The sequence below is a fragment of the Hordeum vulgare genome, chromosome 6H (assembly GCF_904849725.1).
Source record: "Hordeum vulgare subsp. vulgare chromosome 6H, MorexV3_pseudomolecules_assembly, whole genome shotgun sequence".
Lineage (NCBI taxonomy): Eukaryota > Viridiplantae > Streptophyta > Magnoliopsida > Poales > Poaceae > Hordeum > Hordeum vulgare.
The window spans coordinates 202,948,918-202,952,903 of NC_058523.1; positions in this window are offsets into that span (position 1 = coordinate 202,948,918).

Sequence of the window (3,986 nt, forward strand, 5' to 3'; positions counted from 1 at the left end):
GCAGAATAGAGGACTTGGACTTGCTCCTTTTCCAGTCCAGAATTCCAGCTGCCGGTATTCTCCCTCTTCAAATAAACCTTGCAAAATAAGAGAGAAAAGGCATAAGTAAGGTTCCACAAAGTATAATAAGAGTCCATAAAGCGATAAATATCAACATGAAAGCATGATGCAAAATGGACGTATCACATACCATGTTGCACTACGTGAAGCATTGATGACATTCAATTGCTCATCGGGAAAGCTATCATTAATAGGTTGTGGGTCATCAAGAACGTTCTCCAACCTAGACAAGTTATCTGCTACTGGGTTATCAGCACCCTTTCTGTCAACAACGTGCAGATCAAATTCTTGTAGCAAGAGAACCCATCTGATAAGTCTAGGTTTAGCGTCCTTCTTCTCCATGAGGTACTTAATAGCAGCATGATTAGTGTGAATAGTGACTTTGGAATCAACTGTGTAAGACCTGAACTTTTCACACACAAACACGACTGCTAAAAATTCCTTCTCCGTAGTGGCATAGTTTCTCTAGGCACTGTCTAGAGTTTTACTAGCATAGTGAATAACATTCAACTTCTTATCAACTCTTTGCTCTAGAACATCACCGATAGCATAATCACTGGCGTCACACATGATCTCAAAAGGCAAGTTCCAATCAGGAGGTTGAAAATAGGTGTAGTTATCAAAGCCCTCTTAAGTATTTCGAAGGCTTCCTCACAATCATCATCAAAGACAAAAGGAATATCCTTTTGCAATAGATTGGTAAGAGGCCTAGAAATCTTAGAGGAGTCTTTAATGAACCTTCTACAGAAACCAGCATGACCAAGGAAACTTCTTATACCTTTGATATCCGTGGGGTATGGCATTTTCTCGATTGCATCAACCTTAGCCTTATCGACTTCAATACCTCTTTCAGAAATTTTATGTCCTAAGGCGATGCCTTCATTAACCATAAAGTGGCACTTCTCCCAATTCAAGACAAGATTGGTGTCTTTACATCTCTGTAAGACTCGATCAAGGTTGCTGAGGCAATCATCAAAAGAAGACACGTAAACAGAAAAGTCATCCATGAAGACCTCGACAATCTTTTCACAAAAGTCAGAGAATATAGCCATCATACATCTTTGAAAGGTGGCAGGTGCATTACATAAGCCAAAAGGCATACGTCTATAAGCAAAGGTACCAAAAGTGCAGGTGAAACTGGTTTTCTCCTGATCAGATTGTGCAACTGGTATTTGGGAGAAACCAGAATAACCGTCTAGAAAGCAGAATTGTGTGTGTTTAGACAACCTTTCTAGCATTTGGTTGATAAAAGGCAAAGGGTAATGATCTTTCCTAGTGGCCTTATTCAACTTCCTAAAATCAATCACCATCCTATAGCCAGTAATAATCCTCTGTGGGATCAACTCATCCTTATCATTAGGGACAACGGTAATGCCTCCCTTCTTAGGAACGCAATGCACCGGACTCACCCAATCTCTATGAGCAATAGGATAGATGATACCCGCTTCCAGGAGCTTTAGTATTTCTTTTCTCACTACTTCTTTCATCTTAGGATTCCATCTGCTTTGATGATCAGCAACTGGTTTGAATTCAGGATCAGTTTAGATCTTGTGCTGGCATAGAGTGGGACTAATGCCCTTAAGATCATCAAGAGTATATCCTATAGCAGCACGGTGCTTCCTCAGAGTTTTTATTAACTTCTTTTCTTCATGCTCTGAGAGGCTAGCACTAATTATGACAGGATATATATCCTTCACATCAAGATAGGCATACTTAAGAGTATCAGGCAACTGTTTAAGCTCGAACACAGGATCACCCTTGGGTGGAGGAGGATCCCCAAGCAGTTCAACAGGCAAGTTATTCTTAAGGATAGGATATTGTTCTAAGACAACTCTATCTATTTCATCCCTTTCATCCATATGCATATCATTTTCATGCTCAAGCAAGTATTGCTCTGAGGGATCAGTAGGAGGCACGACAATAGAAGCTAAGGCAATAGTTTCATCCCTACTAGGCAACTCCTTTTCATGAGGTTGTCTACCAAACTTAGAGAAATTGAACTCATGTGACACACCTTCAAAGCCAACAATGACATTTTGCTTCTCACAATCAATATGAGCATTGACATTATTGAGGAAGGGTCTGCCAAATATGATGGGACAAAAGCTATCTTGTGCAGTAGCAAGAACGAGGAAATTAACAGGATACTTCGTTTTACCACACAAGACTTCAACATCCCTAACAATTCCCACAGGGCAGATAGTATCTCTATTGGCAAGCTGAATAGTGACATCTATAGGTTCTATCTCTACAGGTGTATTCTCATCTTTGATTTCATCACATAAGGACTGAGGTATTGCACTAACACTAGAAACCACGTCACATAAACCATGATAGCAATGATCTCCTATCTTAACAGACACTACATGCATGCCAACAACATGCCTATGTTTGTCTCTAATGTGAGGTTTAGCAATTCTAGCAGCATCTTCACAGAAGTGAATATTATGCCCCTCAACTTCTTCAAACAGAAGATCTTTGATAATAGAAATTCTAGGTTCAACTCTAATTTGCTCAGGGGTTGTAGGTGTTCTAATGTAGCCTCTACGTATGACAGTTGAAGCTTTAGAATGATCCTTTATCCTAACAGGGAAAGGTGATTTCTCAATGTAAGCACTGGGAACCACAGGATTATTATAGGCAATGACTTTCTCTTCAACTTGAGTGGGTCTAACTACATTGACTTCTAACGGAGGATGAAATTTAAACCACTTCTCTTTGGGGAGATCAATATGAGCAGCAAAGGATTCACACAATGAAGCTACTATCTGAGAGTCAAGTCCATACTTAGCGCTAAAGTCACAAAAAGTATTTGTCTCAACAAAGGATTTAACGCAATCAAAAGTGAAATTCATACCTGACTCCTTACCTTCTTCAAGCTCCCAATCTTCAGAGTTGCATTTAATTCTCTCCAATAAATTCCATTTGAAGTCAATATCTCTCTTCATAAAAGAGTCGATACAAGAAGTGTCAAGCATGGTGCGATCATCATAGATGTTCTGAATGATAATTTCTCTCGAGAGCTCATGATTGGGGCATGAATATAGCATTGATTTAAGCCTCCCCAAGCTTGAGCGATGCTTTCTCTGTCACGAGGCCAAAAAGTATAAATATAATTCCGATCACGATGTACTAAATGCATAGGATAAAACTTTTGATGAAATTCCAATTTCAACCGATTGTAGTCCCATGATCCAGTATCATCACATAGCTTATACCATGTCAACGCCTTATCCTTCAAAGATGAAGGAAAGACCTTCTTCTTGACCTCGTCCTCGGGCACACCTGCAAGCTTAAATAAACCACAAACCTCATCTACATAGATTAGATGCAAGTCTAGATGTGATGTTCCATCTCCTGTAAAAGGATTAGCCAGCAATTTCTCAAGCATACCCGAAGGAAATTCAAAGCAAATATTTTCAGTAGGTGCAGCAACTTGAGGAGAAACTCTTTGTGATTCCGTTCGAGGTGAAGATACCCCGAACAAGCCCCTCAAAGGATTAGTATCCATAGTGACAAGTGACAATAAATTTCAGCACACTATATGAATATTTCCTTACCAAGTTCCACTTACCAAAGGCGCTTCACTCCTCGGCAACGGCGCCAGAAAAGAGTCTTGATGACCCACATGTATAGGGCATCAATCGTAGTCCTTTCGATAAGTAAGAGTGTCGAACCCAACGAGGAGCAGAAGGATCTGACAAGTGGTTTTCAGCAAGGAAATATCTGCAAGCACTGAAATTGTCGGTAACAAGTGATTGTGTGGTGATATGATTCGTAGCAAGAAACAAGTAACTAAAGTAGCAACGGTGTAGCAAAGTGGCCCAATCCATTTTGTAGCAAGGGACAAGCCTGGACAAAGTCTTATAGGAGGAAAAACGCTCCCGAGGACACACGGGAATTTCTGTCATGCTAGTTTCATCATG